Raw genomic sequence first — 25,559 nt, forward strand, 5'->3', positions numbered from 1 at the left:
TCAATGATTACATCACTGATGACATCTCAAATGACATCACTGATGACATCATCTATAGAACCACTCACACACCCACTTGTACCCCATACAAACTCTAGTACATCCACACATACACAGCTACCCACATACTCATTCACAGACTCTTAAAACTACTGACACGCACCCACCGACTCACTCACACAGCAACTGACACAACTACTCATCCACCCATACAGTACTCATCTATCCACACACTCATGTTGCTACTCACACACCCACTCACAGACTCATACAGCCATACATCCACTCATACCGCCACGCAACCACTCATATACCCACCAATAGACCCACACAGCTACTCACACATCCACTCCCTCACACATAGAAGCACTCCCACACCCACACACTTAGCCATACAGTCACTGACACAGCCACTCAATCACCGATACAGTAACTTACACAACCATCCACTTATCCTAACAACTACTCACACATTTACTCACTCAAATTTACAGGCACTCACACACTCACTCACCCATGCAGCCACTCACACACCCACTCACTCACTGAAACAGCTACTCACATATCCACTGACTATTCCATACAGCCACAGACACAGCCACTGACTTATACATCCAGCCACTCATATACCCACTAACTCACCCTACAGCCACTGACTCACCAACTCATTCACTGATACAGTGCATTCACAAACCCATTCACTCACCCATACAAGCACTCACATTCTCACTAACTCACATTTACGGTCACTCACAGACCCACTCACTCAACCAAATGCAGCCACTCACACAGTCACTTGCTGAACTATATAGCTACTTACACATCCACTCACTCTCCCTACAAAAAATAACTCCAATAACTTACACCCGCGCAATGGCCGTTTTACTGTGAAAAATGTTACTGCAAATATTACATTGATATTATCAATGATTTTTTCAAAGATGTCATGAGTGCTGTAATTTGTGGGGTAATTAGCAGTGCATGGTGAGGGAGTGAGTTATAGTTACCTTAGAGCACAAGGTACAGTAACTTGAGAGAATTCTAACTGTAACTGGTGAATTTCTATGGTTTTGTACATTGCACAATGTGTGCCTAACTATAAAGTCCCTGTAACCTTTGTTTTTTTTCAGTGAGGCCGAAACATTTGTTGTTTGCCACGGTTTTGCCATTAAAGCATTTTTCGTTACTGCACGGCCCGTGAGCGTTTCCTTGAGGATTTTGTGATGTTGAAGTTTGATATGGGGGCGGCTTGCTCCACAGTTCTGAAGACTGTGCACTCCCCAGTGGAGTGAATGGAGCTTTGCTTTGGACATTATATATATAGATATCCTGTTTAAAGCACTCACAACACCAGTGGCACTCTGAATCTGCTCACATCAAATGTCTCTCTTTCTAGTAAAGTTTTTAGGCATGAGAGCGGCACAGCGTTATTTATGCTGGGCTATAAAGTGAACAAGTATTTTGTCTTTTGTAATCTTTACAGCAAAGCCTTCACACATATGATTAGGGAGTATCATCCATGCTGAGCTGCAAAAAATTACAAAAGCCTGAACTTAGTAGGGTTCCCTGTCCGTGTTCATTCTGCCTCCATTTGTGCATCTGGAGAGGCCCTCGCTGGGGTGGGACTTTGTCCCCTGTTGTTCCCCTGTGACAAGGAGGGGCCTCACATTATAAGCTCTGATGCGCTACTAAAGCACAGCATGGCTCCCACAGTGTGGGACATTGGGCCAAGAGCTGCACAGTCTGTGTCCGTCATAGCCTGGAGAGGGCTAGGCTGGGCCACCCCTATTGGTCCTTGTTGCTAGAATTCACCACCAGTGTGTTTTTATACCATCTGTTGCTGGTGAATCGTGGATAAGAGAAAGGACAGTGGTATTTCTGCTTCTGCTAATAAGTGCCGGACAGCTGGCTCAATCACTAACTATTTGAGCACTGCAATGAATTGCAGTACCTCTGAAATTGAGAGAGTGGAAGAGGGATTGGGGGCAACTAGGAGGTGTTTATCACTTACAGTTAATAGCGATCATGTATGCAATTCTCTCCAAGGTGACATAACTACACGAACCAAGTTGGGGGGTCTTAAGTGAGGCTGTCCTAAAACCGAACAATCCATGTGTATATTTGGGAACCTAGACATTGCAATATTGCAACAGGGATAGCAGCCCTGCAAATGTAACTTTCCTGTTCTGGTAAATCTCCTAATAAGGATGTTACAAATTCCCATCCTACTAAAAGAAAGAAGGGCAAATCACACCCAGTATGTGCATTTGAGGCATGCGTCAAAAAAGGCCCTAAGCAAGTGTGCATTGAAAACAGGAATGGGTGTTCAGAGCCCACAGTACACACATATTGGTGCAATCTATAACATTAGGGGATGGTAATGCCACCAATGATTTTGGCAGCAACCATCAATTAGAAAGGATCTTTGCTAATTTACTCAGTCCCGTACTGGCAGCCCTCCAGAGTATTGATAAAACCCTGAAATAACTTCTTGTGCAAATTGAGAACAAATCATCTGGTTCAATTGAGCATGTAGGGCACCAGCGTTTCTTGGTGGAAAATGGTACTCCTGGCTTAAAGTACAGCACAGCTATTGAGAATGAAAGACGAGTGAATCAATCTAATTCAGTCTCTATGATGTACACTGCGTCTGAGGGTTCTGCCCGTCATTCCAATAGAAAGACCTTTTCACCCTCATCTACAGATTCTGACCATGTAACAACAGATACTAGCAAGAGCACCCGAACCTTACAACTACCCCCGATATTACTCTGTACATGGCAGTCCTCAAAAATGTTACACCCCTATGCCCAAGTCAACTCAAGTTGAATCACTAGTTAAAGAACAAGGTAATCCATTGGTTAAGTACGATCCTTGGGAATATCAGCTGTGACGTACTTTCTAGGAGCCATAATAGGAGTTTGTATGGTACATTGGGTGGGAAGTAGCACAAAGAAGGAAATAGGCAACTGCATAGTAACCAACTTTATGATACACAATTACTAAGGCACATTTTGTGCAGGTTCTCTAGTCCTGAAGGGACTCTACAGGGGATACAGCTTATTCCATTAGGCTTTTTCGACAGACCAAGATGTAGCCCTTGCTCGATCAATCTGTAATTTCAATGGCAATAAGACATTTACCATCCCAACACAAAATAATTTTGCTGCCATTGAGGAGGTTGATTGACTGATTTATGCCCATACAGGCCCTGATATTAATGAAGCAATTGCTATAACTGCTGGGCCTATGGAGATATATAATTCCGGAGCTGTCCAGGTTAAGCTCACTCAGCCCCTCAACAATGTAAACCCTAAATCTGAACCTAAGCATCATTATTTATCATCTGATGAAAGGGATCAGACGGTGGGCACTTTAATTCAACTATTATTGCCAATAACACTGATGATGAATCTCCACTATGCATTGTTTTGTCACCTATTGGGCCTGAAGGTTCTGCCCAACCTTCTGACCAAGACTTGGCACTGACAGGTGAAGTAAATAAGTTCCTGACAGTAACTTTGCTTTCTGGAATATTGCCAGCATCAGAAGCAAACTTAACAATAAAAACTGGGTAGCACTGCTAACCAACAATCCCATTGTTTGCCTGCAAGATACTTAGGGCTAGATGTACAAAGTTATTTAGCTATTTAGCAGTTGCAACCTGTTACCGACTCGCAAAATAGTATTTGTAACTCGCTATTAGGAAGGGGCATGCCAAGGATGCGAGTCGCAGGGGGTGTATGATTGTTTTGCGACCGGGAATGCGGTCAACTGGAGTTACAACCTACTTCAAATAGGTGGCAACCCTATCCCCTTTGTGAATGGGGGAGCCAACATTTTTTCAGAGCACTGCCTACTCTGAAAAAATGAAAAGGAACTTTGTAGTTCATCCCATTTTCTTTAAGGAAAGCAGACTGCATATAAAAAAACTGCTTTATTCAAAAAGCAGTCACAGACGTGGTCGGCTGCTGACCCCAGCAGGCCACTATCCCTGTGAAGGCCGGACATTCCCAATGGGTTGCAAAATGTGACCTGCCTCATGAATATTAATTAATATTAATGAGGCAGGTCCCTTGCAACCCATTTGAATTTGAAATTGGTGGTAACTGCAAATGTTTTGCAACCGCATTCATGGTCGCAAAACATTCCTACATGCCAGTGCGATTCTGTATTAGGAAGGGATGCCCTAAACATGCCCCTTCCTAATACCAAATTGCAAAAGCAAAATGAGATTCGGTAAACAAGTTACTGCGTTGCATTTCGCTTTGGTACATAGACAAAAGCATGTTTTCGGTTGCAAAAGGCCCGATGGGCCATTTGCAACCGGACAAATGCTTCGTACATCTGGCCCTCAATCATTATCTAGGGTTGCCATAGTCGGTCTGCAACAAGGTGGTTGCCCAATTGAGTACACCAAGAATGGGGGGGTGTTCCATAAATGGCAGAATTTGGAACCAGAGGTGTTTCTGTCCCTGCTTTCGGAGAAAAAGAGGGAGCACTTTAAGCTGTACCTAAGTCTACAGCCTGAACCATTGGGGATAATGGGGGCCTTCAGTGAAATTTGTAAGAAGGCAACCAAGTTACTGATGGTATCAATTTCACAGCGAGTCCCCAGGTGTAAAAAATGGCTTGCCAAATCGTGCTCACAAGCACACAGTAGTCTATAACAAGCAGTTAAAAAGTTACCAAAGGATATGGTGGAAGTTGGAAGTTGTAGTGCTGATCCAAAGATTATTAACTTCCTCAGCTACATAAGGATGTGGAAGGCTTCATCAGGTTTGGGCCCAATGGGTAGTGCACGTCATCCACAAGGATAAAAAGAAGGGTCAGACAGGGGTGCGTGCTGGTCCCCTTTCTTTATAGTTTTTATATAAATGATGTTGACAGCTATTTCATTGTGTCAGAAGACGACTTCCCAGGGTAGGGATCAGTCTGTTATCCGTATTGGTGTATGCCCATGACTGTGTTCTCCTGGCAAGAACAGGACGTGGACTCCAGAGGCTGCTTGATAGATTTGTGGCTTCTGTATCTGATTTGGGCATATCAACTAACAAAGCGAAATCATTCACCATGATGCGTGGCTGCCCTTTGAGTAAGATCACTCCCTTTGATATTGAGGACACCACATTTCAGTGTGTACTCACTTTTACTTACTTGGGTGTCCCCTTTGAATATACAAACTCCTGGAAGCATCTGATGAGCGTGAGGACAATCCAATTTGCTGCCAAATTAGGGTCCATGCCACTCTATTCCATTATTTAAATTTACAAAGCCAGATTTATATTGCTCTCCTCTTATAGTTCGGGGGCATAGGAGTACACTGACCACTCCGAACTTCAGGCTAGTGAAAACTGTTTTCTGTGAGGACTACTATTGCTCCCCAATGGTGTAATGACTCTAATAAACCAAGAGGAACAAGGGCTCCAACATTTAGGAGGTATCACAAATTAGCACCAACTATGCTTTGGCTTTCAGTCTGGTCTAGGCCTCAAGCCTCTCTGAGCCAAATGGTGATAGCTGACTGCTTAAAAATGTAAAGAGTCCACAACAATAAATAGCTGATGCATGTAAAGAGCTACAGCCTATTGGCAATAAGGATTTGTATGAAAACCTGTGGAGTATCAACCGACTAACTAAAACTTTAGTGAAAAGCAAAATATTAAACTTTGTAGTTGGGAAAAGAGTACAAACGGAACTGAGAAAGAAGTCAGTTGAAGAATACCTTCTGTTGTGCACAACTACATATATACAACCATATGTAGCCATAGTGTCACAACACCGGAGGTTCTACTTCATAAGATTTAGACTTGATATGGTCCAATATCTGGCGGTCAGATCGCCAAAGATGCAGCGGTCAGACTGCCACCACAGGTCTTTGGACCGCTGTACTCGTAATTGGGCCCTATGTACTTTATTCATTTACCAAAAAGTGAGCAAAAATAACTGCATTTCTGTAAATGCCTAAAGACCTTAAGGTAGAATGAACAAGAAAAATCAAACGTTAATTGAAAAATATGACTAACTTTCTGACCCTAAACCTTATGAAATAATCCCATATATAAAGTGCTCATGATTTAAAAAGAGAAATAAGTGCAAAGTTTCACACTACCTGAGGTGTGGAGGGAAGTTTAATCAATACCTGACAACAACAAAAGTTACAACCAGATCTACGCATATCTCAAAACTGTCGTAATGTATAACTACTTAAGACGTCACTTGGGTGATTTTACCGAAACACTCAAATAATTAGATTTGTAGTGTTCACTGTAAAACATTCAACATAATAAATCACAATACAATGTAATAAAATACTGCTTTGCCACACTTTTGAGGTTAGGTCTGTGGGCTCTTGGATTTTCCCACTGTTCAGTTAATTGTCCTTAAGTGCTAATAGGTGATGTGTCTCACAGTATGCGCTGTCTAAATATCCATTCAAGTGAAAACCCCCAGCTTACGAGAAAATGGAAATGGACCACGTATTAACAGCTAAATTGTTTGCTATGTATTACTAAGCAGTGTGCCCCATTGCTATAACTATGTCAACCACTGAGCTAAAGCACATTTTAATTAAATTGCCTATGATGCATTTGGAAATCCATAACTGAGCACCATCAATGCATACTTTCATCACATTGCAAAAATAAATACTGGAAACAAAAAAACCTCTACATCAACAAAGAAGGCATGTTGTCGCACTCAGTTGAAAATAATTGAGAGAAAAAATATATCAAGTCAACAAAAAGTATTTTAAAACGCAAAACATTTGAATGTAATTCTTGATTATTATGAAGAAATGTGAGTGTGTCAAAATATGGGGCAAAATAGCAATTTTCGTTTTTTTACCATATGTATTTTTTCATGTAAATTACTCATACAACATGAAAAGCGCTTTGGCAGTCTTATGTGTGAAAAAATGTAGGCAAGGTATTCTCTCATATACACAAGTTATGCACGATACCTGCTCAGTGAATTTCTGATACCGTTTCAAAAGTCACATGATGAATGTTTCTAGTGCAGCCAATGATGCTGCAGTACACATGCAGATTTGCAGTTCCTGCCAGCAGTGTTGTAATGAAATTTGAAGCCCCCCCTTACGCAGTACATAGAGGGCCCCCCTCCAGGCTCGTGCAGGAGCTCCCAGACCAGAGTACTGTACTGAGGGGCCACCTGGAACTTGGGCCCATCCCCCCACCCCCTCGCGTGACAGGGGCTGCAGCGGCCTTTGTTATGCCAAAGCCTGTCAGATATTTTAGGCCTCATATCTAAAGAATGCGTTAGGTAAAATGGGTCGCAATCCGTGCACTTGACTTTTACCAATTGCTTTCTTGTTTTGCATTCAACCTACTGCTTATAAGTAGGTTCACAAAATACAAAATTGCAATGGGTTGCAATTCATCCTACCGAATAGAAATTAATGAAGTAGGTAGTAAATTGCGACCCACTATGTTTGGCTACAATCACACGCATTATGTTTGCCGGGTCAGCAGACCATCAGGTCTGTGATTGCTTTGAAATAAAGCAATCCCTTTTTTATTTTTTAAATAAAGCAATCTCTTTTTATAACTTTGAAAGCAGCCCATTTTCCTAAAAGAAGATGGTCCAAGGGACCACTAACTACTCTTAAAAATATTTTTCACATTTGTGCTTCTCTTGTTTGAGGATGGGTTACCATGTCCTCTGCAAAAGGTGGTTAAATATCCTTGTTTGCAGACTGGATTTTGGTCGCAAAACATTAAAACATACATTGAAGAATTTGTATTTGGAAGGGCCACCCTTAAAACGCCCCATTCAAGTAGGGACTCCTTTATGGTACCTAAACCCATTTAAAAAGGATTTTAGCATTTGCAAACTGTCTGATTTACCAAATTTAAATGTTTGTGAATGCTGAAAGCCTTTGTACATGGGGTCCCCTCTTTTTCTACCAGTGTCCTGTGGGCAAAATTGCTCAAAAAAGTATGAGAAGAAGAGCAAAGAATATGTAAATAACGCAAAGCCAAATATTTGGCATGGATGCGAAAGGATTTGCGAGGGCCTGCTGAAAATTTAGAAGCCAACATCAATTTTAGTAACGCAGATTTCACAACATTCTGTAAAATTGCTTGTCTGCAAGTTTTCTGAGGTAGAAATAAGAGAGGTGCTTTAAAATAATGGGTCACGCTTGAAAAAGACACAGGTGAAGGCATTACTAGGATGGCCCTTGGTCACAGTATTACTCAACTCCTTTCTGTAAGGAGATCATCCATGTCTACAATCCAACACATAGAGACTGACACACAGAGGCAACAGACCAACAAGTTCCACATTATACAGGCAGCCAATCACTAGGCACACACAAATGAGCAGGGAATACAAGATGGAAGGGTGGCAGCAATGCAACATCCTCTGCATGCCCATTGCATCCATCTTCTCCACGCACTGCCTACCCCTGACCTTCCCTTTAAAAATTGTGTTTTATATAAACATTCATGGATTAATTAAAGTAATCAAATAATATATCACCATGGCCCTGATTTACTAAAGGTTGCAAAGAGCTCGTGTAGCGCTGCAAAATGTTGCCCTGCACCAGTGAGCTTTTTAATGGGAAGTCAGTGCAATGCTTTGCATCACATGAGCCCCAAATGAAACCATTAGGAAATAATCGACAATAATTGACAGCTGCGTATTTTCTCATCCTTGTTTGCATGTAAGTTAAATTCATCCTTGCATTTCTAAAGAATTAAAAAAAAAAAACGTTTAAAAGTATTTTAATTGTGATATACATTCATTTGCTGTTTATAATGTCTAGGTTTGTTGTGTGCAGCTGCTTTCACAAGTGTGCTAGTTCCTTACAATTATCTTATTATGCTGAACTATCCATATCTTTTTATTTTCCTTGCTTGCTGGTATTTGCTTCACTATAAAGATCAGTGGAGGGTTATAACACACTGAGCCCTGTTCTGAATATGAGGATGTTATTATCTACAAGCTAGTCCTGATTTGAATGGCAATAGTTATCACAACAAATGCCAACCACTAAGTAGTTTTTTTTATAAATTCAAAGTTTCTGTCAGGGAAGTGGATCAACAATGAATGGAGCAAAATGTGCATCAGCATGCTGCAATGAAAAATGTAATTACTAATGTTTTCACATCTTTTACAACCATTTACTGAAGTATCTACATGTCAACCACCTAGTCCCATGTTTGATCTTTAATGGAACAATTTTCCATGAACAGCACAGGCGCCATTATGTCAGACCTAAAAAAATGTATATTACATCTCACTGCTAATTTGCAGGAGATGTACTGCCATGGATGGTAATTTAATATGTTGTTTTGAAAATGACTGAAAAGTATAGGGATATTATAGAGAAATTGCAGTCAACAAAACTACAAAACCCATAAGGCAAACGACAGTAGCCAATGGGAAACAAAGAGTAGTTCACCAAAATACACCAATAACCATTGAGCTGACCCAATAATACCTATCTTGACTGAGAACAGCCCTCTTTTCTTGCTGTTCGCAGTCAAGATAAGTATTATTTTTTTCCCTTACTTTACAAAACTTTCAAAGGGTATTACATACTGTGTTTGTATAGGGAACACACACTTTGCATTTCGCACGTTTGTTTTCATTAGACGGCTTGTAGCCGCATCTACTGTCTCGCGCCCCGCGTCATGCGCTCCTCAATAATTTTCACAGTTTTTCCCCTCAACGTGTGGCGGCCATTTTGACCGGCAGTTGAGGGGAAACAAGTGTTCTGTTTAGCGCCTCTGCTTATTTACCGTTTGTTCTTTGTTTGTTTTCCCGCAGTGCAGAGTGTGCCTTTCTCCTCAAAAGAGCCTCGGTCTTCATCTAATCCTTTTGCACATGCGAGGGGCCTAGCCTCTCTCCTTCACTGTTGTGAGGAGGTTAACCCCTTCCATCCACTTTTTCCTCCCGTTAAACGACCAGTACTGCAAATTTGTTACCATGGACAGCTCCCCTGTTTCCCAGCTTGTCCAGGAGGAGGAGGAAGAAGTCCTTAAAGATAATTTAAATGATTTTATTCATTTTTCAGTTGAACAAGCTGTTTCAGCTTCTTGGGAGAAATTATCCAAAGATTTTGAGAACTCTGTCATCAATTTGGTTTCAAAAACCATGCTGGCCCAATCTAGCAGAAAGCATCTTGGTCCATCAAAATTTTTAAAAATGACGCTATTGGGAAATGAGGTTTCCTCACACAGGACAGAGGACGTGGCTCCTCAAAGGTCTCCTTTAAAGGAGGGGTTAACATTATCCGGACCTTCTAAGAAGTGCATCACTAAATCTAAATATGTGTCTTCCCCTATTATAATTTCAAAAATTCTTGACACAGATGATGAAGCGCATGACCGTCATTCAGATCCGGATAATTCCGACAAGGACATCGGAGATGTTTTCTCCCCTCCTCCTCACAAAAAATCTAAACATGACATCAATGAGCTGTCTGGGTCATGCAAAATAATGGATGTGGAAGGGTTACAATGTTTGACCCTAACGATATTCAACACCCCCACTCCACTGAGTGGTTACCCGCTGATCATGTAGCGGAACACGTTTCATCCAGGTTGCATACCCCTTTAGACAAGCAAATACGAGCAAAACTGAAGTCCGAATGTCCCCGTCCTGCTTTACCTTCTAAGATTACCACTACACCTACTATTGCCTTATCCCTGATTACTTTCTTTACAAAATTTGGGAAGGACCCTCAGGGAGTGGACAAAGCTTGGTCTACCTGCCAAGATAAACTCTTGGACATCGTAGGGCCCTTGATCCGTATTTTTGACATGACTGAATCAGCCCATTCCAAACACGCTACAGTTGATCCCATGGAATTGTCGCTGTGGGCTCAGCATGCTTTATGTCTCCTTGGCAATGCCAACTCTGCAATCACACGTGAACGCAGGAAGGGTCTCCTACTCAAACTGGACCCCAATTTAGTAAATCTCGAAGGTTCAGATCCAGGCATTAAAGCCGAGGGCCTTCTTTTTGGTGACTCTTTCATAAAGGAACTGAGTAAATATGTTGCAACTTTCGCATCCCTGGATAAGGCTCAGCAGTCCTTGAAGAAGATGTTTCCATCTTGGGTTTTCTTCAGGGCTGACAGAGGCAGGAACCGCTTTGCCGGCCGTACCTACCCCAACCAAGATTCCTGTGGCTACTACAGCAACAACAGTTACCAGGAGTACAGGCCACAATTTTATCCCCAGAGAAACAGGGGTTTCAGGAACAAGGGCAATCGTAGTTCCAGATTCTCTTCACAATCCAGTAAGTCAAATCCCTTGTCTTCCCATCGTAGGGGGCCGTATTTCTCTGTGTCTTCCAAAATGACGAGATCTGACAACAGATCCTTGGGTTTTCAACACCGTTCAGGGTTATCTTATCAAGCTTTACTCAGAACCTTTTCAAGCATCGTTCCCTCATCCTCCTCAGTTTTCTGTTCCAATGTCAGAGTTGACCTCCTTGGAAATTCAATCTCTTTTACAAAAACAAGCAATTGCCCCTTGTTTTCTAGATCCCTTGGGTTTCGGCAGCTCAGTTTTTCTAGTCCAAAAGAAAAACAAAAAGATGCGTCCTGTTATCAACTTAAAACAGTTCAACCAATTTGTCGTATATCGCCATTTCAAGATGGAGACTATTCTCCACCTCAGAGATTCCTTGCTCCAAGGCGATTGGATGGTGCGACTCGATCTTCAGGATCCATACCTCACAGTTCCCATGCATCCAGATTCTCTGAAATGTCTTCAATTTCAATGGCACAACCAAACTTTTCACTTCACTTCCCTACCCTTCGGCCTGTCATCCGCCCCATGGTGCTTTACAAAACTAATGAAACCAATAGTGGCCTTTCTCAGAGACAGGGGAATCAGACTGATCATTTACTTGGACTATATTCTCATCATGAATTAGAACCGCATGTCTCTTCTATCTCACGTTCATCTCATTTGCACTCTTCTTTCAGATCTCCGTTTCGTTATCAATTGCGAAAAATCTTGTCTAGATCCAGCTCAAAGAGTCGAGTTCCTAGGTTTCTTAGTAGATTCCATGTCCGCTACTATTTGTCTCCCGTCAGCTAAAATAAAATCCATCAAATCAGAAATCCTTCTGATCCTTCGCAGTTCTCTTCTGTCCCTCAGATCTCTGGCAAGGATTGTAGGCCTCCTTTCATCTTCAATTCAAGCCATCTTTCCGGGTCCATTACATTATCGGGCTCTTCAGAGATAAAAAATTCATCATCTCCAAAAAGGTCTAGCCTATTCAGATACCATCGTATTAGACCAAGACTCTTGTTTGGAACTCCAGTGGTGGATAGACCATTTACATGCCTGGAACGGCAGGACTATCTTCGCATCAGCCCCAGATCTTATATTAGAATCAGATGCAAGTCTGCTGCGTTGGGGAGCCCGTTGTGGTCCAATCTCAACTGGAGGCACATGGTCTCTAGAGGAGTCAAGGTTGAACATCAACTGTTTAGATATGCCTGCCGGCTCCTTTGCAATCAAAAGCCTGGCAAAAGACAGAGTTTGTTGTTCAGTTCTTCTCAGAATGGACAACATTTCGGCAGTACGCTACATCAACCATCTGGGAGGCACAAAGTCCAAGCCTATAGCAGAATTGGCGAAAGGGTTTGGGGAATTTTGTCTTCAAAACAGAATCTCAGTGCAAGCAGAATACCTTCCGGGCCCTCTCAATTCGGTAGCAGATTGGCATTCTCAACACTTTCGAGATTACAGCGATTGGAAGCTCCATCCCGAGGTGTTCAAAACTTTACATCACAAAAGGGGTCCTTTTTACATAGATCTTTTTGCATCCCATTTCAATGCACAGCTCCCTCAATTCTTCAGCTGGTGCCCAGATCCTCTGGCACTAGCCTTTGATGCTTTTTCTCAAGATTGGTCTTCCCTCAATGATGCCTTTCCTCCGTTCACTATGATCTCCAGATTGCTGGCTCAAGTCAGACGACAACAAGCGACGTTAGTTCTCATAGCTCCTTTCTGGCATTCCCAGGTATGGTTCCCCACCCTACTAGAACTTTCAATAGATGCTTCTCTCCTAATTCTCTCCTTCCCAGAACTCTTGACCAACCTCCTCGGCTTCCCTCCGTTCACTATGATCTCCAGATTGCTGGCTCAAGTCAGACGACAACAAGCGACGTTAGTTCTCATAGCTCCTTTCTGGCATTCCCAGGTATGGTTCCCCACCCTACTAGAACTTTCAATAGATGCTTCTCTCCTAATTCCCTCCTTCCCAGAACTCTTGACCAACCTCCTCGGCTTTCCCCACAGTCTAATTCCACAGAACCTACTCTCCCTTTCTGCCTGGGAAATCTCAGGGAATCCCAATCTATCCTACCTATTTCGACAGAAGCTTCAAACTTCCTCGATCTGGCCCAGGCTCCAGGAACAAAAAAGGCATATAGATCAGCTTGGTCGCTCTGGCGTAGCTGGTGTGTGGGAAAACACGTTGATCCCTTTAAAACAGATATCATTTTGATTGTCAATTTCCTGGGGGCAGAAGCCAGCAAAGGTAAGTCCTTTCGTACTATCAACTTGTACAGATCAGCGATTTCATCTTCTCACACTTACATCAATGGAAAACCGGTTGGAGAACATTCGTTGGTCTGCCGTTTATTACAGGGAGTAAAATTTTCGAATCCTCCGAAACCCAAATACAGTTCTTTGTGGGATGTAAATGCTGTATTAAACCTTTTTATTTCTTGGCCTGACAATTCAATGCTTTTCTTCAAGCATTTGTCCACCAAACTTACCAAGTTATTATGTCTCGTTTCTTTCAAATCTTTTTCCGATGTTAGAGCTTTAGATATTACAGCTCGTCATTTTACTCCAACAGATGTTCTTTTTAATGTTTATAGACGTACCAAAAATAACCTTTCATCTGTGTTCTATCCCTTTTTCCCTGATCACCCTAAATTATGTGTAGGTTAGTGCCTGAAAGCTTATGAACATCAGACAGCCGATTTGAGGAATCCCTCTACTTCCCAACTCCTCATATCCTTTAGAAAGCTGTACCATCCCGTCTCCTCTCCCACTTTGGCCCGCTGGGTCCGTTGGGTAATGTTCCTTGATGGCATTGATATCTACATTTTTGGTGTCCATTCAGCTAGGGGAGCTATGGTTTCTAAAGCTTTTTGGGCTGGTTCTCACCTTGAGGACATTCTCAGATCGGCTGACTGGTCTAATGATAATGTCTTCAGAGTATTTTATTGTAAACCAGTTCATCATGCTTCATTGAATGTTGTTGTTTGCTTTAATACAGCATAATAGGAGCCTCCGGTCTTGCCATAAAATGTAGATTTTCCTAGTAAGTTATGAAGGAAAGTCTTTATTTTATTAAAGACACGGAGGGGAGTATTATCCGACCTCTACAAATCTCACGCTTTTGTTTTTATTCCCTCCCTTCCAGCTTCTTTAACGACTCAACAGACTTCTGTCTAAGGATCACTTCTTCAACTCCCCACCTACTGGGATTCCGTCCTCTCCTTCCCTCTGGAACAGTCAACTCTCACAACCACAGACTCTTCCGGACTTTGTCGCTGGACCTTTGTTGCTTTTTCAGGAGATTTCATCTGTTCTAATGGCAATATGTATTTGTTGTACCATTTTTCCATTATCCGTTACTTATTCAGCTCACACATGAAAAGAGGGCTGTTCTCAGTCAAGATAGGTATTATTGGGTCAGCTCAATGGTTATTGGTGTATTTTGGTGAACTACTCTTTGTTTCCCATTGGCTACTGTTGTTTGCCTTATGGGTTTTGTAGTTTTCTTTACTGTAGCTGCTGTTTGAAAATAAAGAAAAGGCTAAAGCATAATACTCGCCTCTGTGTCTTTAATAAAATTAAGACTTTCCTTCATAACTTGCTTGGAAAATCTACATTAACCATGATATTATACCAATAGTCCTTAAACCTTTTAATGTCGTGCCCCCCATCACTGTGTAAAATGATTCCACAGGGGTGCCCCAAAATGGCAGCTAAATCGTCTCATTATTATTTTAGTATGTCTTAAGTCCTGCAGGAAAAGAAAATAACTTTAGGGCCTTACTACATTTAAAAATGTAAAAAAATTGAATTTTATGTCAGACCTATCGAGTATCAGGGTGACGAATACTATGTCGGCTCAGTCCAGTGCTTAATTTGTGCTTGTTGTTTCTGGTGCTGAGCACCGGCACTTATTTTTGAGGGCCGGGGCTTATTCTTCTGCCTCAAGCATTTGCTGCGAGCAAAAGACACATTTGGGAAAGACGGATGAAGGGAAAAACGAAAAGGCATCACAAAGAGAGAAAGTAGAAAGCTGCAAGAGTGAGCTGAAGGGGCAGGGAGGGGCTTTATATGGATTGAAGAGGCCCCAGATGGATTCAGGATTACGCTTCCTGAGTATTCCGTGTTCACACATTTAATTGCAGCAACCGCATGTTTGACGAGGGCTTTGGGCACTTTTTATTTATGAATTAAGCACTGGCTCAGTCTTGATTCATCTCATGCCTCTTCCATCAATCCCCAGACACTCCTGACTCCAACATGCTTTCTCTTGACTGTGATTTTTCTTTCTCGCCCATTGTTGGAAAATGGGTTATTGGTAAGAGCAGGTAAGTACCTACACTTAGCAATAGGCCACTAACCTCCACTTAGTTCCAATTAGGTCTCAGTAAATTAAACCCAGCTCAACCCTTGATAGCTTGGCAACGAGCAACAAGGCTTAACTTAGGAGACAGTGTAAAGCATTCAAATATCACAAAACAGTAATTAAATAGAACAGTTTAAAAATCCAAAATCAATTTATAAAAATAGATTATATTTTTTCATCTTTAAAATGACACAAAAATGAATAAAATCGGATAAGGGGAACCGGAGATATGAATTTTTAAAGAATTATTGTTTTCTAGCGCCTAGAAACAAAAAGCACCAATCTGGTCATCTGGTCGCACCTCAACCGAGGCAAAGTTTAAGGCCGACCGCGATGGAGCCCGGCTCTGCTACAGCCCGTGGGAGGCCTCGGTCAAAAGTTTACCCTAGGACTTAGTAGTTTTTCAGAAGATTTTCTTCAGCGGGACGAACCTGCCAGTCCAATCTGACCTCCTGTAACTCTTCCTCAGATACGCGTCACGTGAGCCCTTGGTGGAGATTTTTACCTTCAGACTTAGTCGTTTTTTCGAGGTGAAAATCCTTCGAGCGGAGCAAACCTGGATCTTGATCTGATGTCCTTGGAGCCCTCCTCGGAAACGCTGGCTGGGAGGTCCCGGTCAACTTCCTACGTTCTGACTTAGGGGGTCATTACAACATTGGCGGTAAAAGCCGCTTATCGCCGTGCAGAAGACCGCCAACACACCGCTGCGGAATACCACGACAGCTATTATGACCCACATCTCGGAACCCGCTAAAATTCAGACACCCACACAAGTCCACCAAACCAAAGGTCAGTGATAAACTGGCGAAAACAAAACTTCCACCGTCACGCCAACAGAAATACGCCCACACGATGACGACACACTAATCCACGAGCGGTCTTTCAACCGAAGTATTCCATGGGCGGTACACACCACCGCGCTCAAAATACACACACATTTACAAAACACAACCACATTGGACAATTCCAAATACACACACCTGAGACACATACACACACCACTCCCACACACCCAATACAATATAAAACACACACCCACATCACCCACAAACCCCTATGACAAAAATTGAGAATGAAGCACAGAGAGAGACACCACCAGCAAGTACAACAACATCCACAGGCACATAACACCATCACCCACACAACTTCCACGCACCTCACACAACACACCACTACATATCACCACACTTATCACCACACACACCACCCCACACATCACCTACACCACCCCATGGCACGGCGAAGACACCCCAGGTTCTCAGAGGAGGAGCTCAGGGTCATGGTGGAGTAAATCGTCCCGGTAGAGCCACAGCTATTTGGATCACAGGTGAAGCACACCTCAATTGCAAGGAAGATGGAGCTATGGCGAAGAATAGTGGACAGGGTCAACGCAGTGGGACAGCACCCAAGAAATCAGGAGGACATCAGGAAAAGGTGGAACGACCTACGGGGGAAGGTGCGTTCCGTGGTCTCAAGACACCACCTGGCAGTTCAGCGGACTGGCGGTGGGCCCCCACCTCCTCCCCCACAACTAACAACATGGGAGGAGCAGGTCTTGGCGATTCTGCATCCTGAGGGCCTCGCAGAAGTAGGTGGAGGAATGGACTCTGGTAAGTCAAATCTTGACTATTACATCCCCCACCCTACCTGCATGCTATCACATACCCCCACCCTCACCCCTATCACTCCAACACCTCACAAATGTACCATTATCACAAACCAGCCATCCCAACACCAAGCCCTGCATGCAACAACAAAGCATGGACACCAATCACCAAAGCATGCACACTGCACATACCCATACACCCCCCTAAACCATCATCACACAAGGTCCTACACAGGAATGCCAGCACTGGGGTACACGGTCACCCACCCATTGCACACCATGCCACACAAATCTTGACTATTATATCCCCCACCCTACCTGCATGCTATCACATACCCCCACCCTCACCCCTATCACTCCAACTCCTCACAAATGTACCATTATCACAAACCAGCCATCCCAACACCAAGCCCTGCATGCAACAACAAAGCATGGACACCAATCACCAAAGCATGCACACTGCACATACCCATACACCCCCCTAAACCATCATCACACAAGGTCCTACACAGGAATGCCAGCACTGGGGTACACGGTCACCCACCCATTGCACACCATGCCACACACAGATGCAATAATCATGCCTTTCCACCCCTGTAGGACCCATACCCAACGTCAACAAACAGGAGGGTCCAGACATGTCCACTCCACCCACAGAAGAGGCCCACAGTGATGAGAGCAGCTCTGTCCAACTGGATCTAGATGACCAGCCCGGCCCATCGGGGGCCTCGGGACAGTCGGTTCCCCTCACACAGGCAGAGGCCACCACAGACCTTCCCCCCTCTGGAAACACCAGCACAGCACCCACCCAGCGGGCCCATACTTTCGTCCCCAGGACACGTCAATCAGCAGTGTGTCCACCACTACAGGGAACCCAGGATAACCCACCACCCCAACAACAACAGGGACCTGGGGGCAGTGGCAGTGGGCACACGGTCCAGGGGACGGAGGCCCAGGAACACAGGGGAACTGGGAGGGCTGCCGTGCGACAGGGGGCGGACAGGCCAAGGGAACCCACTCTCCACGAGGCCTTCTCCTCCATCATGGGAGCATACCACCACTCCCAGGAGACGATGGCAACGGTACTGGCCAAGTTTCAGGAGACCCAGCGCATGCAGGAGGAACAGTATATGGGCTTCATGGAGGAACTCAGAACCATCAGCTCCACCCTGGGCACCATCGTAGGGGTGCTGAAGGAACTACTCAACACCAGGAGGGACACTGTGGCACTCCAAGGGGCCCCTGACACTAGCATGGACGATTAACTGCCCAACATCTCCGCTGGCGCTAGTGGACAGGACGCCCCGCCACAGGACCACCACACCAGCACCCCACTCCCTGCAGAGGGAGAACCACCCCGCAAACGGTCCCTGAGATCCAGGAACAAGACAGAGCACGATGCCAAGACCCCCGCCAAGAAATGAGACCACCCTGATTGTCATCCCACTGTCCCACTTTGTCACCCTGTCCATAATTAAACTGCCCCAGCTCCACTTCCTATGCCCATATGGGCAATGCACCTGTGAGACTAATAGACTGGACTCTGCCATGGTCACTCCTCCGCCATCACCCCTCACCATTTTACTCCCCCCTCCAATATTTTGCATTTAAATAAACACACCTAAAGCACAAAATTATCTGGAGTCTGTCTGTGATTTCGAAATAGTGTATTTGCAATTACAGTGACAAAATGTTCTTGAAATAGTAATGTCAACATACCTATGTCACACAGCTCTAGTCCATGAGGAATCTAAGCAGATGACACACGATGGGACCCACATCTGTGAAACCGTAAGGGAAAGTGACAACTCAGTGACCATACACTGGGTGAAAACAACAGACAGGATAGAGGTAGTAGTGTAAAAGTACATGTAGTAGGCAGGAATGTATTCTCACCTGTGTTTCACTGGAAATATTGCTGGATCACTGAGTCCCTGTTCTGCATGTCTTCTTCCTCTGCTTCATCCTCATCACTGTCCACAGGCTACACAGCTGCCACAACACCGCCATCTGGACCATCCTCCTGCAGAAAAGGCACCTGTCGTCGCAAAGCCAAGTTGTGAAGCATACATTAGGCCACGATGATCTGGCACACCTTCTTTGGTGAGTAGAATAGGGATCCACCTATCATGTGCAGGCACCTGAAACTGGCCTTCAGGAGGCCGAAGGTCTGCTCGATCACCCTCCTAGTTCGCCCATGGGCCTCATTGTAGCGTTCCTCTGCCCTGGTCCTGGGATTCCTCACTGGGGTCAGTAGCTATGACAGGTTGGGGTACCCAGAGTCACCTGCAAATGGCGAGGGACAACTGTTAGACACACACTAACCTGTAGGGATAACCCCAGACAACCATTCCCACTGTCTTGCTTCCAGGGGCTCACCTAATAGCCACACACGGTGCCTCTGGAGTTGACCTATCACATAAGGGATGCTGCTATTCTGCAGGATGTAGGCATCATGCACTGAGCCAGGGAACATCGCATTCACAGGGGAGATGTACTGGTCTACCAAACATACCATCTGTACATTCATAGAATGATAACTCTTCCGGTTTCTGTACACCTGTTCACTCCTGTTGGGGGGGGGACCAAAGCCACATGGGTCCCATCAATGGCACCTATGATGTTGGGGATATGTCCCAGGGCATAGAAATCACCTTTCACTGTAGGCAAATCCTCCACCTGAGGGAAAACGATGTAGCTCCGCATTTATTTCAGAAGGGCAGACAACACTCTGGACAATACTTTGGAAAACATAGGCTGGGACATCCCTGATGCAATGTACACAGTTGTTTGAAAAGACCCACTTGCAAGGAAATGGAGCACTGACAGCACCTGCACTTGAGGGGGGATTCCTGTGGGATGGCGGATTGCTGACATCAGGTCTGGCTCCAACTGGGTACACAGTTCCTGGATTGTGGCACGGTCAAACCTGTTGGTGATTATCAAATGTCGCTCCTCCATTGTCGACAGGTCCACCAACGGTCGGTACACCGGAGGATGCCACCATCTCCTCACATGTCCCAGCGGACGGTGCCTATGAAGGACAACAGCGACCACAGAGTCAAACAACTCAGAGGTACGTACCCACAGTTTACACAGAACACCAATCATACACAAAAGGTGGCCTGTATGTGTGTTGAGACTAGGCCTAGGTATGTGTGACGCAGTTGAAAATGAGGCCATGTGGGCCCCTGAAATGGCGGCTGCCTGACCTCTAAAGTGGGACAATGGGATGTGAGGTAACTGCGCTGGCGTTGTACACCGTCGCGGTAGGCGGTTGGAGACCGCGGAGCAATGCTGCATTGGTTAACATTGGACCCTATGGGTCCCAGGAGCCAATGACGATGTACGCCGGCGGTGATGGTACGCACTGCCGCGGACGTGACCGCCATTTTCTATCTGTTCAATCACTCGATACCTGATCTTCGACAGGAGAGGACCTACACTGCAAGTGCTGCTGTGACCTCAGTCTGGAAGAGACAATGGCTCGTGCGTCTGGGGAAAGGGCCCCTGCCTTCACATCGGTGGAGTTGGAGAAGCTCGTTGATGGGGTCCTCCCCCAGTACACGCTACTCTATGGTCCTCCAGACAAACAGGTAAGTACACAGGGAGCATGTTGTATGGGCTATGCCTGTGTGGAGAGGGCTGGATGTAAGAAGGAAGGGGGCAGAGTGCTGCGTGCATGACAGACGGTGGGTGCATGTGCCACATGGCAAGGGTAGGGATGGGGGCCACTCACTTTGACGGTGCAGTTGGTAATGACTTCTCTTCTTCCCCTGTACATTTAATGTAGGTCAGCGCCCACCAGAAGAAAGATATTTGGCGTGCCATCGCCAAGTAGTCCGGACCCTGGGGGTCTACCACAGACGGAGCACCCACTGCCGGAAAAGATGGGAGGACATTCGCCGCTGGAGCAAGAAGACGGCGGAGGCTCAGCTGGGGATGGCCTCCCAACGTGGGAGGGGTGCCCGTCGAACCATGACCCCCCTGATGTTCAGGATCCTGCCGGTGGCCTACCCGGAGTTGGGTGAGCGCTTGAGGGCATCACAGCAGACACAAGGGGGTGAGTACACTCTCATTCTGCTGACTTTGCACGCAGTGGAGTTGTCTGGGGGGGGAGGAGGGCTGTCGGTTTCCCTAGGCCATGGCGAGTTCCGTAGGCTAGGCCCCTCCGTAAGGCATGGTCCTGTGGCCCCCACCCCACCTCTGTAGAGTGCCACGTACAGCTATTCATGCCCCTGTGTCATCTATGTGTGCAGATGTCGTACATAGCCTTTTAGGCCATTTCATAGGAATTGCACTGTAGAGCACAAGAGCGTGGCGTAGTGCAGGGGGCTTTTGTGCCTGTCTTGTCTGCCAACGGTAGCGGTAATCCATGTCTTTATTCTGTCTCCCCCCCCTTTTTGTGGTCTACCTGTTCTTGTGTGCATTAGCATCATCAGGCGCAGGAGCAGTGGCACCGGAGCACGAGGGAGCTGCATCCCACATGGCTATGGAGGGCCACACTACGGACTCTGAATTCACTAGTGGGACGGAGGGCGAGGGGAGCTCCACGGCGGGGACAGGAGCTGAGATCAGCGACACGGACTCCTCCTCTGATGGGAGCTCCCTTGTGGTGGCGGCAACATCTGTGCCCCCCGCATCTACAGGTACAGCCGCCACCCCCCCTACCAGCACCGCCCTCCCAGCAGCCCCTCAGCCTTCGCCCCGTGCCCGCTCACCCAGGAGGGTGGGCATCACCTTCGCCCCAGGCACCTCAGGCCCTGCCCCAGTCACCCCTGCTGCCCTCAGTGAGGAGGCCATTGACCTCCTCAGGTCACTCACTGTTGGACAGTCTGCCATTTTGAATGCCATCCAGGGTGTAGAAAGGCAGTTGCAACAAACTAATGCATTCCTGGAGGGCATTCATTCTGGTCAGGCGGCCCTTCACCGAGCTTTTCAAACTCTGGCCTCAGCACTGATGGCAGCCATTGTCCCTGTCTCTAGCCTCCCCCCTCCAATTTCCTCCACCCAGACCCAATCCCCTGTACCTCTGCCTATCCTAAGCATACTACAGACCAGCCTGCACACACCTCACCACACAAGGGAAGCTCAGGCAAACATAAGCACCACACATCCCACAGGCACTCACGCAAGCATCAGACACATGCAGACACACCAACATCCACTGCCTCCACTGTGTCCCCCTCCTCGTCGTCTCCCTCCTCCCTCCCAGTCTCCTCTACACACACACCTGCATGCACTACCTCTACAGCCACTACGTCCCTCACCAGCACACCCACCAGCACACCCCGCTCATGTGCAGTCACCACCCCCACTACCATTCACACGTCCCCTGTGTCCTCTCCCAGAGTGTCTGTGATGCCCCCTCCGAAGATACACAAACACAGGCACACACCCACCCAACAGCCATCCACCTCACGACAGCCTCCAGCGCATGCACCTGCACCTGCACCCAAAGTCACCAAACGTACACCTCCTACTACCGCCACCTCTTTCTCCACTCCCAAACCCACTCCAGCTACCCGTCCCAGTGTGTCCAAAATAATTTTCCTGTCCAGCCTTGACCTTTTTCCCACACCTCCTCCACCCCGTCCATCTCATAGGTCCCGAAGTAGCACCTCAGCCACAACATCTCCGGGACCAGTGGTGCCTGTAGTCACAGGTATGTGGAGTGCACCGGCCACCAGGACAGCCAGTGTAGCACGGAGCCACAGCACAGCCAGTCCCCCCCCTGTGAAGCATCAGAAGTTGGCCAGTGCCTGGCGGGAGAGGGGGAAGACTACAGCCACCAAAGCCACTCCCAGGGGTCCCGTTGGGAGTGTGGAGTCAGCTGTTACACCTCCCAAGGTAGGGAAGGGCCACAAGAATCCCGGCAAGTCTGGGAAGAGCAGCACGGCGGAGAAGACCGCCATCATCCCCTCTGCCCAGGAGGCCACCGCCAGCCCCATCCCAGCTGCCCAGGAGGCCACCGCCAGCCCCATCCCAGCTGGCCACCGCCAGCCCCATCCCTGCTGCCCAGGAGGCCACCGCCAGCCCCATCCCAGCTGCCCAGGAGGGCACGCCAGCCCCAGCCCAGCTGCCCAGGAGGGCCCCACCAGCCCCAGCCCAGCTGACCAGGAGGCCACCGCAACACAAGCCCCGCTGGGCCATGAAGGACCGCCAGCACAAGGGCCATGAAGGCTTCTCAATTGAACATTAAACTAGAAGAAAATCCAGAATGATTGGAAAATTCCCAACAAATATCGACACATTTATTAAATAAAGTAAGTGTAATAAACATTTACCTCTCCGGAGGAGATCTTCAGGTAGGGTGTAGATTAAAAAATAAAACATACACACTACCTATAGTTGGCCTACCATTTTTATAACTTATTTTGTGCAATATGTTGTTCCTTCTTTGCCAGGGTAAAGCCGATAGTGTAGGCAAATTTAGACTTTTTAGTAACCTCCACTTGTAATGTGTTTTGTTGCTTACACCACATCCAACCTGCCAAGTGTGAAATCTGTTGATGGTGGAAATAGATATCAGCACAATATAACTCACAACTTTGGGGAACAGGCTTGGGGTCCCATAACTGATTTAGTGAAAACTCAGGGAGACAAAAACATACTTCAGCAACCCCATGAGTGCAGCATCTGTCACCGAGGGAAGATGACAGTTAAGTAACCTACTCAAAAACTCTTTAGCAGCCAACAGACTCCTAATTAATTATAACTATCTAGGCTGAAATGCAAATGGTAAGGAGGGTATACATATTTATAATGCAATGTTAGAAAATGACATACAAAAATGGTGCAACTGAATTATTTTGACAATGTCCATATTGGGCACAGTGGAGGTCATTGCAGAATAAAGGTCTGCAGAATGAAAAAAGATAATGAAAATATTTGAGAATAAACATGGTGTGTGGAGCATATGCAGGTGTACTTTAGTATTAACCAAGGGCCAATCTATTACCAGCAACTAGAAATCTAGCTAATTTCGTCTACCTTAAATGATTATTCATCCACACAATAAAAATAGTATTGCTGTGACCTTCATGTCCACCGACACCTGGGCCCATGTTTATACTTTTTGATGCAAGTCAGCGCTTGGGAAGATTTGTGTGAAAAAGTTTACCTCCGGCTAATGCCATTCCAACGCGCCAGCTGGGCGCCTTATTTATGGAATGGCGTTAGCTGGCACTGCAGCCTGGTTTGTGTCAAAATAAATGGCGGTAACCGGGCAGCAGAGGCGAAGGGAAGACTGGGGGTTGTGTGCCAAAGAATGGTGCAAGTCAGGTTAGAGTCAAAAATATTGGCTCTAACCTGACTTGTGCCATTTTTTGATGCACAACCCCCATGGAAATGACTCCTGTCTTAGCAAAGACAGGAATCATGTCCCCCTGCCCAATGGCCATGCCCAGGGGGCTTCTGTCCCCTGGGCATTGCCGTTGGGCACAGTGGCATATAAGGGGGCCCAGGTTAGCCCCCCCTGTGCCACCAAAAAAAAAAATATATATATATATATATATATATAGGGATATACTTACCTGCACTTACCATGGATGGGTCCCCCCATCCATGGGTATCCTCCAGGGGTGGGTGAGGGTGGCAGTGGGTGTCCCCGGGTTCAGGGAAGGGCACCTGTGGACTGCTTCCATGGTCTCTGACCATGGAAATGAGCCCACAGGTCCCTTATCGCCTGCCCTGACCTAGGCATTAAAAAACAGCGCAAATCCGGCTGGGCACCATGTTTTAAGGCCCGCCTCCTCCTGTGCGTCATTTTGACGCCGGAGGATAAATAAGGTGCACATGCCTTAGAGTAATTTTTTGCACAGGAACGCCTACCTTGCATGTCATTAGCGCAAGGTAGGTTTTCATGTACAAAAAATGCCTCAAACTCCATAACTTTGGCGCTAGATGGGTCTAGCGTCAAAGTATAAATATGGAGTTAAGTTTGCGTTGAATTTGCGCAAACATAAATTACACAAATCCAGCACAAACAGAGTATAAATATGGGCCATAGTATGAGTCTCATTGAGTCTTCTTCTCCTTATAAGTAAATAGGCATTGGTTGTTCTATTGAATGAGGTTGCCTGCACCTACAAATTGTATTTCTTCTATGAAGATACAGACCAGTAGAACAAGAAAACCGAAAGACATTTTGTCCTAGCCTAGTCAAACTGAAAATTATCAGAACAACCAAGAGATGTGTTAGTGTAGTTAACAAACAGTCAGAAAAGTAACACTCCCATTGTTCATCCAGATTGACTATCCAAACCTTACATATTGAGTTTACCAGACTGTAAAGATTGTCTGC

This window comes from Pleurodeles waltl, chromosome 1_2 (genome assembly GCF_031143425.1).
Source record: "Pleurodeles waltl isolate 20211129_DDA chromosome 1_2, aPleWal1.hap1.20221129, whole genome shotgun sequence".
Taxonomy (NCBI): Eukaryota; Metazoa; Chordata; class Amphibia; order Caudata; family Salamandridae; genus Pleurodeles; species Pleurodeles waltl.